At 41.4% G+C, this 15,167-nt stretch overlaps 1 protein-coding gene across 6 annotated transcripts in view; it reads left to right on the top strand.

The window, feature by feature from the left end:
- The first annotated feature begins 1,207 nt into the window (after positions 1-1,207).
- The window catches only part of aff4 (AF4/FMR2 family, member 4), a 114,121-nt gene continuing 100,161 nt past the window's right edge, over positions 1,208-15,167 (top strand). For 5 of the 6 annotated variants that reach the window (XM_072264006.1, XM_072264005.1, XM_072264002.1 and 2 more), the window contains exon 1: positions 1,208-1,556. The gene's annotated coding sequence lies outside the window, so the exon portion shown is untranslated. Of the gene's footprint in view, positions 1,557-1,577; positions 2,151-15,167 lie in introns of those variants that run through there. The other variant, XM_072264001.1, reaches the window with a different exon arrangement.

Below are 15,167 nucleotides of genomic sequence, written 5' to 3'. Positions count from 1 at the left end.
AAAGTATTATCTCACTTAGCCATAGGAAAGGGGGATTGAGTACAGTCCACAGATGTAATCTTCTCCATGTTAAAAATACCTGCCTTAAGGACTCCCTTACACAAGGAATATTAAATTCATAAGTCTGGCAAATGTTAATTCCTATGAATGGTAGAACTAGTTTCCTCTCTCTCCACTTTTAACAGTTTTTCATTTTTATCAGTCTTATGTAATGTTGATGCCATTCCTTACAATTTTGTGAGGTATGGTTCACATGTCCGGTGATTTGTGTATTTTCTGGTTTTAAGACGATTTGTGACGTTTGTGACCAAGAGACAACTGTACATTTTTTCCATTAAACTGATGTGTTAAGGACTTTGATATGGGGGGGGGGGGACATCAAGAAGAGTGGTACTGTACGTTTATTATGTAACCAGTATGTGCAAACATTTAAATTTAAAATCTCGGCAAAGCCAATAATTATTGACAGCAATACTGTTTATATTACAGTATATAAACAAAATAGTTACATATCTTGCTAAAATCTTTTGTAATTGCGTTACTTGTTTTAGTAAAACGACTTAAGTTTCATGTTGATATATTTTGATTCCATGAGAATATCAAGACAAGACTATCAAATTGGAATGCTGATTTTATCAAATATAATTAACTACTGTTCACGGATGTTTTGTGCATCTAGTTAGTAAATTTACAGTGTCTTTGTTGCACTGGGTACCCAAATGCAAATGTAATAAAACCTTAATGTATTTAATTTTTATCGACTTGCCGAACGGTGTCGGCCCGAAACGTCAATTGTACTTTTTTTTTCCCATATATGCTGCCTGGCCTGCTGAGTTCCTCCAGCATTTCGTGTGCGTCGCTCGGATTTCCAGCATCAGCAGTTTTTCTCGTGTTTGTAATTTTTATTGTATATTTTTTGTAAATACTGCTGTCCAGATTAAGCACAGTTGTATAAGTATGCTGTCAGGGCGTATCCTCAAGAGTTCTGGGGCAGTGACGTATTTTTCAATATACTGTGTTATGCAAGAGCCCTGTACAAATATGCACGTCCCACTCCACAGCTTCGCCTGCGGTCGCGCTCTCGCTCTCGCCCCAGATCCGGATTCCGGCCGTGAAACAGAGACGCCACTGTCACGTGGTCCGTCTCGGCCCAGTGCGTCCCGTGATGCACAGGGCCCCAGCTAGCCCCACCCCCTGCGGGCGGCGTGCGCTCGTTACGTGACCCGCTCTCCCTTGGTTACCAGCTGTTCTTGCACGGGAGGGGGGGCGGGCTGGTTCCTAAAATGGCGTTTGTCTGATTTCCGCCGTAGCCGCCCCCCCACTCCCCAATGTCGACTTCCACTCAGAGATTTACCTATCATACGTTTCAGCACTGCGATTGATTCCATGGGCGTCCACGGTCGGCAACGGGGGAAGGCGGTCGTCCATTTGTGGCGGTAGAAGCGCCGGTTTTAGAGGGATTGTCTTCCTCCTCCCTCCCCTCCCCGGTGGGGTGGTAATCCTCTTCCAGTTGCGTGGATGTGCAAGATGGCTCGGGGCCGCGGACAGCACTGAAGGTAACCGAATCACGCTGAGTGTTTGGACTTCTCCCCACTCCACTCCACTCCACTCTGTCTTGTCAGACTCCTCCGGCCCGGCAAGCCGTAGCTGAGTAATTATTTGATGAGGCCCGACTGCACTGTGCCCCGGCCCTTTTTTTTCTTGCAATGGTGGTTCCAGCTGATTCCTACTCACCTCCATCGCCTTCAAAACAACCCAAATCACCGCAGAATTACTATGGGGTGGTGGATTTTGATGTAGTTTTTAATTTAATCAGTGAGGGTCTATTCTAATCAGGTTATTTTAAGGGGAATTTCCAACTTTTCCCAGCATTTACTTTCCGGTGGAGTGTGGGTGAATTAGGTGGCGAATGAAATTTCTTTTCGTCCCTGAAAACACTTCTAGTAAATTCGACGTCACTGGGCCGAACCCTTTTGTTCAAGCCGGTGTCGAAGTAGTGGCTATGCGCTTAACAGTACTTGGCATCCCATCCAATAACTATTAGAAGAGCCGAAAAGAACTACAAATCCATCAATAAAGATGTCCGTCAAGCGTCAGGATTGTTGGCAGCAATAGGATTAACCGTGTTTTTTCCTCTCTCTCGAAGAGACGTACGTACGATTTGGGCCTTTTTTCCCTCTAAGTTCTCGGCATGCCAGTTTTTTTTAACACACATATATATATATATATTTGATGTTTCCTTTTTAATAATAAACGTTAATGCATTAACGACGAAATGGATCTACCAATCGATCTCAAATATATACATAGTGTTTCCAGACAAACTGACTTTGGGGTCCATTTTCTTAAAGCTAATGTTGGATACTACAGATTATCTATCTACTTATTTTATGTTAGCAGATTAGTAGTGTGATCAGCATCTACATTTGACAACTGCCATTAGTTTTGTCTGCTTTTTAATTGGATTTGAAATATAAAATCAAACTTTGTAATGGAGCACTTTTAGATGATAATATTCAGATTGTTTGAAACAAAATGTCCTTTTTAGTATATCTAATATTTTTAAGAAAGTGTATCTTTGAATCACCTAAATTTTAATGGAACGCTTGGTAACTATCAGTGACATTACTTGGCATTTCTATATGTACAGTATTCTGTGAAGTTAGCTTTATATTGTCACAGTTACAAAGTAATGATGCACATAAAAGTGAAATATAGGGTAGAGAGATTGAATGGGTTTTTTGGAGCATTTTTTTAAAAAAAAGCTCGTTAATTTTGCAATATTTCTTGCCTCACTTCCTTAAAACTGATGAAATAGGTTTGGAAATTCTTTAACAATCTCTGAGTAAAGACTTTATTTCTGTATTAAAACAGCTGTAATCTTGATTATGAAGTTTAAATGCTTTATTTTTAGAACAAGAGTAGAAATTACTGTGCTATTGTATATCAGATATCCTTCGGCTTATTAACTGAGGCTTAAAATTTCGTAGGTGGGATAGAACGCCACATATATTTAGCTTTTTGATCTTTTACATGGCTACTATTTTGAATTATTCTGAAGCTGAACCAGTAGGTCCTGCAATACTGTATGAGCTGTATAGTAATTAGCTAAAGTTAACCGTATAAATGAAACTTCATAATTTGTCATCTGATATTGAGTTAATTCATGCAATTGAAATATTTTGTTTTTTTAATGTATTAATGTTTATTGCAATAGTGGAGCGGAGGGTACTGTTTCTCCTATTTTGTAAAGGGCCTGATACTTCTGGACTTTTACAGAGGAGTTTTAATGCTAAAACTAAAAAGTAGTGTTTATAATTCATTATAGGGAAAGCCCATAGAGACTTGAAGATTTTAATGTCCCTTTTTGATAATCCATTATAAAGCTGTTGATTGGCCAGAGAACATGTTATGGAGCTTCAGGTGCTGCAGACAGAGATGGATGTCTTTCAAGGATCTTGAATGTCTTTGTTAAATCTTTACTGATTGCATTGAATAACAAGCTGATTTGTTATGAGAGTTAATCAGAATGGTAGCAGTACTCTACCTGTGGGTCTATAAATGTTATGTTTCTCCCCAAATGCATAGCTCACATTCCCTGCAGGCTACTTCATCATTTACCCGGTTTTGATCACAAAATCATTTTTACAAATGAGGTCTAAACTGGCCCCTATGGATCTCCACTGGATACAAGTTTGTAGTTGATAAAACTGTTAACTGTTATCCATTGTTTCCTGCTGATAGGGCATTGTTGGATCTAGTTTGCCACTTTCCCATAGATTATTAACTAATTGGTAGGTGGATCTAAACCAATAGCCTTCAAAATAAAGTATCACCACTGAGTAGTAGTTGATGAAAAAATCTTTGTTTCAAATATGTTATTTGATTAAAACATTTCATCTGTTTCTTAGCTTATCTACTGACATTGTTTTATAATCCCAAAAGAGTTCATCTGTGGTGCTTTTTGTTTCTCTCTTCCCTTCACCACCCCCTCTCTGCCCATATCAACTTATTTAATCATCTTAAAAAAAATCCTTGTCACTCCCTTAATTTTTACCCAAGGGAATACCAGCCTAGTTTATGCAGCCTATCTGTGTAACTCAGCTGCAATGTAAGTCAAGCATGCAAATTTCTGTGCCCAAATTGGAAATGGATTACAATGTTCAATGCCCAGGGCTGCAAGTGTGTGCCAAGGTGGCAATGCATTGTGGCATGCGAATGTTAGAGATTGCGCTTTGTTCTTGTAGCTTATCTTATTGTTATGTTTCTTCTTGAAGAGTATCAAGAGTTGATTTTTTTCAAGTTCAATTTGAGCTCCGTATCGAGCATTGCAAACTTTATAATTAGTTTGAAAATGCTAAATTAACTCTGAAATTTTAATGGTTAATTGCTAGTGTCATAACGAGGATAAAATCTAAACTGTAAACAAGGCTTGTCGAAATTGTTTCTTTAATGTCATATTGAAACAGGCCCTTGGCTCATAGCGTCTGTGGTGACCATGATACTAATTTAAACCAATTTTATCTGCCTACGCGTGGTCCATATCCTGCAATTACCTGTCATGTGTTTGTCTAAATGCCTTTTAGATGTTGCTATCATATGTGCTTCCACCAATTTCCCAGGTATCCACAACTCTTGGGGGGGGGGGGAATAAAACCTGGCACATAATCTTTAAACTCCATTTCACCCCAACCTCCTCTTTGAATTTATCCCCTGTAGTATTTGATGTTTCCACTCTGGGAAAGATTTAATGTCTACCCTGTCTATGCTTCTCATTTTACATATTCCTATCTGATCACTTCCCAGCCTCTGATATTTCAGAAAAAAAATACAATCCAAGTTTGTCCAATGTCCTGAAGCTTATACTCCCTAATCTAGACACCTCTTCAACACCCTCGCCAAATTCTACATATCCTTCCTGTAATGCATTGACTGGAATGGCACACAATGTTTAGCTGCGGTCTACCAGATAACTTCCCAAATATTATACTCAACCCTGACTGTTGAAAGCAAACGTGCCTTAAGCAACGCACACAAATTGCTGAAGGAGCTCAACAAGTTAGGCATCATCTATGGAGGTGAATAAACGGGTGACATTTTGGGCCAAGTTCTTTCATCAGAACAGGGAAAAAAGAGGGCAGAAGCCAGAATAACAAGGTGTGGGGAGGTTAAGGAGTGCAGGAAATGAGATGATAGATGAGACCTGGTGGGAGGGTAGGTGTGTGGGGAGGGGGAATGAATTAAGAAGCTAGGTGGGCTGAAAAGATCCAGAGACCCAAACAACTGCACTTGTTCCAATATGATAAAATACATTCACTGTTTACTAAGTGGCCTCCTGTACAGTGGATGAACACAGATTGGGTGATCACTCTGAGCTTCTGTTAACCTATTACTTTAATTCATATCTCACTCCCACTCTTACCTACCTTTGCTGTTTCGTCCAGTGCAAGCTCATGATAAAGTGGCTACCCATTTCGTTTCAACTTCCCATTTCCGCTCTGACATGTCAGTCCATGGCCCCCTCTACTGTCACGGTGAGGCCAAGCTCAGCTTGGAAGTGCAACACCTCATGTTCCATCTGGATAGCCTCCAACCAGATGGGACAGCAAGAACATAGTTTTCTCTAATAGTTTCTCTTCCCCCCCCCCCCACCTTTTTGTTTCCTCATACTGGTTATTCTTTCACCCCCTTCTCACCTGCCCTCAACCTCCCTCTGGTTCCTCTCCTCATTTCCCTTTCTTATTAGGTTCCTTCTTAAGCCCTTTACCTATTCCACTTTTCACCTAGCTTCTTCATTCCACCTCCAGCTTCCCCACCCACCTTCCCCTCACCTGGTTTCATTCATCACCTGCTAGCTTGTACTCCTTCCCATGAAGAAGAAAAAGAAGAAAGCCCTTAACTCCAAGTGGAGTCATCGAGATGCCATCATGGCAGCGTTTTTTTTTAGCAGGCTTTCTTATTTTTACGAGGCTGAGTTGCTAGCTCGACGCTCAACCCAGCACGGATAGAAAGTGTGCAAGGGAGCTGCCTGGATTCGCACTCGGGAGCCTTCATTCCAAAGTCTGGCGCTGATGCCACTGTGCCACCAGCTGGCTACTTCTTCCTATACCCCACCTTATTCTGGCTTCTGCCCCCTTCTTTCCCAGTACTGATGAAGAGTCTCTGACTTGCTGAATTCCCTGAGCATTTTGTGAGTGCTGCTCGAGATTTCCAGAACCTGTGATTGTGCCTTGCACCTTATTTACCACCTTGTTCATGTTACTACTTTCAGAGAGCAATGGATTTGCACATCAAGATCCTCTTGTATCAGTGCTCTTAAAGGACCCTATCATTTACCTGTGTGCCTTTCTCTTGTATTTGGCTACGCAAAATGTAATTCCTCACATGTACCCGTATTAAATTCTGTCTGCCATTTCTCTGCCTACATTTCCAGCTGGTCTATATCCTACCAAATCTTTTGACAACCTTGTTCATTATCCATAATTGTCAATTTTGGTGTTGTTTATAAACTTGCATTCTCATCCAAATCATTTATGTGCATCACAAATAACTGCATTGATCTTACCAAATATTATTGGGTGCGGACCTCAGAATAATAGCCCTCCACCAACCCCCTTCCCCTCCCCTTATCTTCTATGGTGAACCAGTTTTGAATCCATTATTCCAAGTCTCCATATTTAACAAGTGATACCTGATGAATTTAAGCCATGTTGAGGATTGCTAAAAAAATAACAGTAATGTACTTATTTGGTTTACTTTTTCTTGGTGAAAATAAGCTGAAGAACAGCTTGCCTGTTGCCATTACTGTTATTTTTAGTGCCACTGATTTTAAATTAGCCGTGTAATCAGATGCGAACCTGATGCAGGAAAGTTTTGATAAACATACCTGGTTATAACACATACTATACTTAGAACATTGTCATATGGGGGTAAGAATCAGCAGGTTGTTATTAACTACCAGATTTCAAATTGTCTACTCTTATAATTCACAAATAAGGTTTGGATTGTGGATTGCCCCTGTAGGTTTTGGGTTGATCCTAGGGGATACTGTAACTGTTTTTCTGCAGGGAAATAGGTACATTTTAATATTAATGGCTTTTATGCTCAGTTTGTGCACTGTGTGTATGTGTGTGTGTGTATGTGTGTGTATATATATATATATATATAATATGTATGTGTGTGTGTGTATATATATTGCAGAAAGTAATATTTTGAGTGAATTATATTGAACTGTATTCCCACAAACCACAGAACTAGCCTCTATCTTGTGACTCAATAAGCAGCTTTCAGCTTGGACTTTCTATTGATCTTCATTTTACTGCACTGTGGCTGTTGGCATCTTCGTTTGACTCTGCTACTTCTTTCCAAACTCCATCTTTCTTATCTTCAGAAGCTTACTTCTACTTTAAGATTTCAATCAGAATTGGGGCTTATTATCACTGACATGTCCTGAAATTTGTTGTTGTGTGGTAGCAGTACAGTGCAATACATTAACAATTGCTATAAGTTGCAATAAAAAATGGAATAATAAGATAGTGTTCATGGGTTCATACACCATTTAGAAATATAATGGAGGAGAAGCTGTTTCTAAGATGTTGCGTGTGTATATTTCCAGGCTCCTAAACCTCCTTCATATTGGTAGCAATGAGAAGAGGGCATTTCCCAGATCCTTAGTGATGGATGCTGCCTTTTTGAAGCACTAACTTTGGAGACGTTCTCAATAGTGATGAGGCTGGTGCCCGTGATGAAGCTGGCTGAGTCTACAACCCTCTGCAGTCTCTTTCAGTTCTGTACGTTGGAGCCTCCATACCATTCAACATGCTGTTATTTAGTGCTCTCCATGATTCATCTGTATAGTAATTTGCAAACCTTTGGTGACATACCAAATTTCCTCAAACTTCTAATGAAGTACTGGTGTGATTGCATTAATGTTAGGTCCAGGATAGATCCTCTGAGATATTGACACCCAGGAACTTGAAGCTACTTACCTTTTCCACTGCTGACTCCTCAATGAGGACTGGTGTGTGTTCTCCCAAGTTCCCCTTTCTGAAGTCCACATTCAATTCCTAGATCTTGCTGATGTCGAGTGAAAGGTTGTTGTGACACCAGTTGTGATCTATCGCAATCTTGTACACCGCCTTGTTGCCTTCTGAGATTCTGCCAACCAGTAGTGTCATTGGTGGATTTGTAAATGGTGTTTGAGCTGTGCCTAGCCACAGTCATAGTGTAGAGAGAGAAGAGTAATAGGCAAAGCACCCATCATTGAGGTGTGCCTATGTTGACTGACAGTGAGGTGATGTTATTACCGATCCACAATGGACTCCTATTGAGCAAGTCAAGGATCCAGTTGCAGAAGGAGGTACGGGTGCCCACGCTTTGAAGCTTGTCGATTAATACTGAGGGGGTGATGGTGTTGCTGTAATCAATAAACAGCAGTCTAATGTTGGTATTGTTTTTGATCAAGTGTACTAATTTGTGCTCGACACGTATTTAAGAGTTTAAGAACTGGAAGCACTAATAGATTTAATAGCCCTTTGACCTCTGTGAAAGATACGGCTGATTATGTTGCCTGTACACTTTATGTCAACAAACCTCATGACCTGGTTGCATCAAGAAATCTATTCGTCTCACTATTGAATGTACTCAAGAACTTGGGATCCAGAATGAAGTGTAGAATTATTGTGATCTGTGCAAGGGAGTTTTGTCTTTGACAACTTTTATTCTAGACGATGCACCTGGTTCTAGGTAGTGAAAAGTTGCCTCTTGGTAGCTACTTTTATTAGTGCCTCAAAGAACCTTGAATGTCTCTGAGATAACTTCACATTCTTCAAACTCCAGTCTTCTGCATACTGTTTATTGGACATGTATCAATGCAGAAATCAAACTAGTGAGACTGCAATGCAAAGACTCCAAGGCAGTTGTTTCTTGGATGCAGAGATCAAATTGGACACCCTTGCATTTTCCACGTTATATGCCATCTGTTAGCACCTTATCCGTTTGCTTAGCCTGATTGTATCCTTTGAAACAAGATGGCTTTTTAGAACAGTTCATGGTTGAACCCACTAGTGGATCAGCTGTTCTGGATTGGGTGTTGTGCAGTGAACCAGAATTGATTAGAGAGCTTAAGGTAAAGGAACCCTTAGGAGAGAATGAACATAATATGATTGAATTCATCTGGAATTTTGAGCAGGAAAAGCTAAAGTGGGATCTGTCACTATTACAGTGGAGTAAAGGAAATTACAGAGGCATGAGAGAGGAGTTGGCCAGAATTGATTGGACAAGAACACTGACAGGCATGAAGGCAGAACGGGAATACTTGTTCAGGCGGATGGAGCATAGATACTTGGCATAGCAGTCTCCCAATCTACACCGGGTCTCAGGAAGACCACACCAGGAGCACTGAACACAGTATATGGCCCCAACAAACCACAGGTGAAGTGTCACCTCACCTGGAAGGACTGTTTGGGGCTCTGAATGGTATTGAGGGAGGAGGTGTAAGGGCAGGTGAAGCACTTGTTCCATTAGCAAGGATAAGTGCCAGGAGGGAGATCAGTGGGGACGGATGAATGGACAAGGGAGTCCCGTAGCGGACAATCCCTGCGGAAAACAGAAAGTGAGGTGGGGGGGGGATGTGCTTGGCGGTGGGATCCTGTTGGAGGTGGCAGAAGTTTTGGAGAATTATGTGCTGACTGCAGAGGGTGGTAGGTGAGGACAAGAGGAACCCTATCTCTGGTAGCATGGTGGAAGGATGGGGTAAGAGCAGACGTGTGTGAAATGGAAGAGTACAGTTGAGGCAGCGTTGATGGTGGAGGAAGGGAAGCCCCTTTCTTTGAAAAAAGGAGGAATCCTCCTTCATTCTAGAATGAAAAACCTTGTCCTGAGAGCAGATATGGCAGAGACGGAGGAATTAAGAGAAGGGGATGGCATTTTAACAAGTAGCAGGGTGGGGCGAGGTATAGTCCAGGTAGCTGTGAGAGTCCGTTGGTTTATAATAGACATCAGTGGATAAGCTGTCTCCGGAGATAGAGACAGTGAGATCGAGAAAGGGAAGGGGAGTGTTGGAGGTGGATCAGGTGCGTTTGAGGGCCGGGTGGAAGTTTGAGGCAAATTGGATGAAATTGATGAGTTCAGCATGGACGCAGGAAGTAATACCAATGCAGTAATGGATGTAGCATAGGAAAAGTGCGAGACGGTCACCAGTGTAGACTTGCAACGTAGACTGTTCCACGTAGCCAACAAAGAGGCAGGCATAGCTGGGACCCATGCGAATGCCCATGGTTATCCCTTTTTGTTTGAAAGAAGTGGAAGGACCCAAAGGAGAAATTATTTACAGTGAGGACAACTTGCGCTAGGCAGAGGAGAGTGGTGGTGGAGAATGTGGTTTCAGGGTTCTTGGAGGCACATGATAAAATAGGCCGTAGTCAGCGTGGTTTCCTCAAGGGAAAATCTTCCCTGACAAATCTGTTGGAATTATTTGAAGAAATAACAAGCAAGACAGACAAAAAAAGTTGGTTGATGGGTAGTTGGATTCTCAGAGGGCCTTTCACCAGGTGCCACCCACATGCCTGCTTAACAGGCTATAAGGCTATGGTATTACAGGGGAGATTCTAGCATGGATAAAGCAGTGCATGATTGGCAGGAGGCAAAGAGTGGGAATAAAGGGAGCCTTTTCTGGTTGGCTTCTGGTGTCCCACAAGGGTCTGTGTAGGGACCGATTCTTTTTACGTTATATGTTCAGGATTTGGATGATGGAATTGATAGTTTTGTTGCGAAGTTTTCAGATGGTATGTAGGTGAGGGAGCAGGTAGTTTTGAGGAAGTGGAGAGGCTGCAGAAGGAGTTCGATTAGAGAATGGGCAAAGAAGTGGCAGATGGAATACAGTGTCAGGAAGTGTATGATCATGCACTTTGGTAGAAGAAATAAAAGGGTTGACTATTTTCTAAATGGAGAGATAGTATAAAAAAAACTGAGATGCAAGGGGACTTGGGAGGCTTTGTGCAGGATTCCCTGAAGGTTAATTTGCAGGTTCAGTCTGTGGTGAGGAAGATGAATGTGATGTTAGCATTCATTTCAAGAGGACTAGAACAAAAAAGCAAGGATGTAATGTTGAGGCTTTATAAAGCACTGGTGAAGCCTCACTTGGAGTAATGTGAGCAGTTTTGGGCCCCTCCTCTTAGAAAGGATATGCTGAAACTGGAGAGGGTTCTGAGGAGGTTCACGAAAATGAGTCCAGGTTTGAACAGCTTGTCATAGAGAGAGTATTTGATGTCTCTGGGCCTGTATTCATTGCATTTCAGACGAATGAGGGGTGACCTTATTGAAACCTAACGAATGGTAAAAGCCCTTAATAGAGTAGATATTGAGTGGGTGTTTCCTACGGTGGGAGAGTCTTAAGACCAGAGGACACAGCCTCAGGATAGAGAGGAGTCCTTTTGAAACAGATGAGGAGGAATTTCTTTAGCCAGAAAGTGGTGAATCAAGGAATTCGTTGCCACAGGCAGCTGTGGAGGCCAAGTCTGTATGTATATTTATGGCAAACACGAGGAAATCTGCAGATGCTGGAATTTCAAGCATCACACATAAAAGTTGCTGGTGAACACAGCAGGCCAGGCAGCATCTATAGGAAGAGGTACAGTCGACGTTTCAGGCTGAGACCCTTCGCCAGGACTAACTGAAAGAAGAGCTAGTAAGAGATTTGAAAGTGGGAGGGGGAGATCCAAAATGATAGGAGAAGACAGGAGGGGGAGGGATGGAGCCCATCCCCCTATATTTATGGCACAGGTTGATAGACTCTTGATTGGTCAGGGCATATAGGGATATGGGGAGAAAACGTGAGATTGGGGCTGAGAGGAAAAATGGATCAGCCATGATGAAATGGCAGAGGAGACTTAATGGGCCAAATGGCCTAATTCTGCTCCTCAGTCTTATGGAAGCCATCTTTACTTCTCCTGCCTTAAAAGAAACAGGATCTTAATAAGACAATCTTCAGACAAAAGTTTTGTTGAAGGAGATGAGCTACTCTGGTAATGTGAGGTTTTCTAATTGACTCCTTATTGCCCTTCATGAAGCAATATGAAGAATATTATAGTCAGCTATAATACAGTACCCACAGGCAAAATTTGAGGGTTCAGCATATCAATCATTCAGTGTGCATTTGGTCTTCGCAGTGTAGAAGTGTGTTTTAAGCAGTTGATCACGGTGTGTGTGAAATAATTTTGCTTCTGTGAACAACTTGAGTTCATCCATAAATCTCAGATCTTTATGCATATATTTCAGAAGGAAAGATCTTTGACATTTACTAGTGTATACATGCCACTCACCGGTTTCAAAGCATTTCACATATGTGAATGACAGCTTTTGTGATGGAAATGAAACAAACCTCTGTTCATATTAGTAATCTGCTTTAATTTCTTAAGATGTTTAGTTTAAAGCTATCTTCATAAACTGTATATGAGATTGAGAGGAGAGAGTACAGAATCATTTTAGAATGCTTTCAATGACAACTTTATTTTAATGTTTGTAGACGAATCTGGAGATCTGTCTTACTCTAATTTCAGAGTTTTATCAGGCACTACATTTGAGCAAAATACTGAATCCAGAGTTCATCAAGTTCATAAGGCTCAAAATTGTTTTCTATTTTAAAAGAACACAAATTGCTGCCACCTACAGTATTTAAAAAAAGAGCTCAACATGTGTTTGGTTAAAACATTATTAAATGTGTCATCTTTTTCTTTAGTAGTAGCTGAGAAGAAGGGCAGGCTGGTTGATGAATGCCAATGACGTAGACAATGCAGGTTGAGTTAATGCCTACTTGTTTCCAGTTATGAATTGAGTAAAGGGAAAAATGGAACATTTCCACTAACTTAACAAATCAACATAACTAGAATCCAAAATACAGCCACTCGAGTCTACTTTGTATTTCATGAAATTGTAGATGTGTCTGAACTTGATTTATTGTGCTGACATCTGCAATTCTTAATTCTTTAATGCCCCAAAATATCTCAAATATAATGCACATTAAAAATGACAATCATTCTTAACCCTGTTTCTTTAAAAAAAAAATTCTCATAGTCAACATCCTGGCCCTTTTAAGGATTAAGGGTTAGCTTTATTCATTACATGCACATCAAAACATACAATAAAATGCATTGTTTGCATCAAATAAAATCAGTGAGGATTGTGATGGGCAAGTACTGCCACACTTTCGACCCTCCCGTTTCTCGAATGTGAGTGGAAACCGGAGCCCCCAACAGACAGGGATGGGGAGAAGGTGCAAACTTCTTACAGCGGGAATTGAATCCCAAATCTTACAGCCAGTACTGTAAAGAGTTGCGCAACCCACTCTGGTACCGTATTGCCCTACAGCTGGGTGAGGTGGATGCCAGCATTTACCTTGTGATATTATCTGACAAATTTTGTATAATTCTGTTGGATCGCTTATTGTTGTTAACTCCAGAGGATATAAGAAAGCAGTATCATTCTGCTCAATTTCACTGAGCAACACCACCCCCCCCCACCCACTCCCACTCCACCATCTCAAAAAAAAATTAGGATGGTGCAGATGAAATGCAACCCTATAATGTACTCAAGTATTCTTATTGCACTACTAATTGCTTGATGCATGTTAATTTTTATTTGTGTGCCTGCATAAATAAATGCTTTGAATAAAATGTGTGTGATTATTTAAGTTTAAAATCTTTCTATTTTTTCTCAATTTCATAATTTTTGTTAGAATAATGCATCACAGAGGAGCAGGAGTTGGCCATCTTGCACATGGAGCCTGCTCCGTTATTCGTGGCTTATCTGGCCATAGACTCGACTCCCGCCTACCTGCCTTTTTCCCATAAACCATTAATTCCCCTACTATGCTAAAATCTATCTAACTGTCTTAAATATATTTAATGAGGTAGCTTGTACTGCTTCCCTGGGATAAGTTCCTTGGAGCGAACATCACCAATACCCTGTACATGCCATGGCTAAGATAGCTGACCAGTACCTCTGCTTCCTCAGCTGGGGCAGGATCTTAGGAGGAAGGGGTGTAAATGACCTCCAACTACTGGTGACCACACCACTAAGACAGCAAAGATAATTTAGCTGTTGCTCCTGGTGTGGTTATTTCCCTGCAAATATGTGGGAAAAATCTTGCATGCCATCCACATAAATCATTTCCTTGCATTGAAATAGTACAAGGGAAACAATACAAGAGTGCTGAATAAATTTAGTTACTGAGAAAGTGTCATGCAAGATCATAAGGTAGATTGTGAGGTTGAGTCAATCTTATCGCATTAGGGAACCGTTCATTAGTCTTATAACAGTGGAGTAGAAGGTTTCCTTGAGCCTGGTGGAGCTTCTGAGTTTTTATATTTTCTGCCTGGTAGCGAGGAGAAGAGACTGTCTCGGATGGGTGGGGTCTTCAATTATGCTGGCTGCTTTACTAAGGCAGCGAGAAATGCAGGGTACATGAATGGGAGGCTGGTTTCTCTGGTGTGCTGAGCTGTGTCCACAACTGCAGTTTATTGAGGTCATGGCGGAGCAGTTGCTGTACTAAGGCGTGATATATCTCGATAGGATGTTCTCTGTGATACATCTGTAAGAATTGGTTGGTGAGGGTAACAGCAGGATGCCTACAATTGTTGGCCGTATCTTGGGTAATGATGAGTTTGAGTACAGAGAGGAAATTAAGAACCTGGTGGCATGGTGCGAAGACAATAACCTATCCCTCAATGTCAGCAAGACGAAGGAATTGGTTGTTGACTTCAGAAGGAGTAGCGGACCGCACGACCCCATTTACACCGGTGGTGCGCAAGTGGAACAGGTCAAAAGCTTTAAGTTCTTCGGGGTCAATATCACAAATGACCTGACTTGGTCCAACCAAGCAGTGTCCACTGCCAAGAAGGCCCACCAGCACCTTTACTTCCTGAGAAAACTAAAGAAATTTGGCCTGTCCCCTAAAACCCTCACTAATTTTTATAGATGCACCATAGAAAGCATTCTTCTAGAGCGCATCACAACCTGGTATGGAAGTTGTCCTGTCCAAGACCGGAAGAAGCTGCAGAAGATCATGAACACGGCGCAGCACATCACACAAGCCAGTCTTCCATCCCCGGACTCAGTTTACACCACACACTGTCGGAGCAGTGCTGCCAGGATAATCAAGGACACGACCC

Source organism: Mobula birostris, chromosome 7 (genome assembly GCF_030028105.1).
Source record: "Mobula birostris isolate sMobBir1 chromosome 7, sMobBir1.hap1, whole genome shotgun sequence".
NCBI classification, from domain to species: Eukaryota; Metazoa; Chordata; class Chondrichthyes; order Myliobatiformes; family Myliobatidae; genus Mobula; species Mobula birostris.
This window is presented reverse-complemented; position numbering and strand designations above follow the sequence as displayed.